The sequence below is a fragment of the Dipodomys ordii genome, unplaced genomic scaffold, assembly GCF_000151885.1.
Source record: "Dipodomys ordii isolate 6190 unplaced genomic scaffold, Dord_2.0 Scaffold6, whole genome shotgun sequence".
NCBI lineage: Eukaryota > Metazoa > Chordata > Mammalia > Rodentia > Heteromyidae > Dipodomys > Dipodomys ordii.
Window position 1 is genome coordinate 4531568 of NW_012267222.1, and position 425 is coordinate 4531992.

The following is a 425-nucleotide window of genomic DNA, read 5'->3' on the forward strand; positions in this document are numbered from 1 at the left end:
CCTTACCCCCCCCCCAAAGTTGTAAAATTCGTTTTTCGACATAACGTCTGGTACATCTCATTGTTGCCATGGGTCCACTTGTAACCCTATCTAAACAATTTGTTTTTTCCCTTCCCCTCCACTAACATGAAATACAGTGAAAACGGTTATACTGTGGGAGAGGGAACTAAAAGGATTGTTCACTGCAAAAACATCCCACGATGGAAGAAATGTCAGACTTTTGAACAAGAACGCATGGAGTCGTCGCTACATAAGTAACGTTTGCGCTTTGGGAGCTTGAGAACTCACCTTCGAGGGAGATTGTGGGAGGAGGGCACCCGCATAGTTACTCAGCGCAGTGCTGTCTGCAGGGCGCGGGGCGCCGTGAGCGCGGACATGCCACGGGGGAGGGCGTTTGTTCTTTTGTTGTTGTTTTTCTTCTGCCG

The 425-nt window shown here is 48.9% G+C and overlaps 1 protein-coding gene across 1 annotated transcript in view; it reads left to right on the top strand.

Moving 5' to 3' along the window:
• The first annotated feature begins 104 nt into the window (after positions 1–104).
• Park7 (parkinson protein 7) overlaps positions 105–425 on the top strand; it is an 11313-nt gene continuing 10992 nt past the window's right edge. Inside the window, exons 1-2 of the mRNA XM_013034926.1 lie at positions 105–116; positions 330–339. The gene's annotated coding sequence lies outside the window, so the exon portion shown is untranslated. The remainder of the gene's footprint in view (positions 117–329; positions 340–425) is intronic.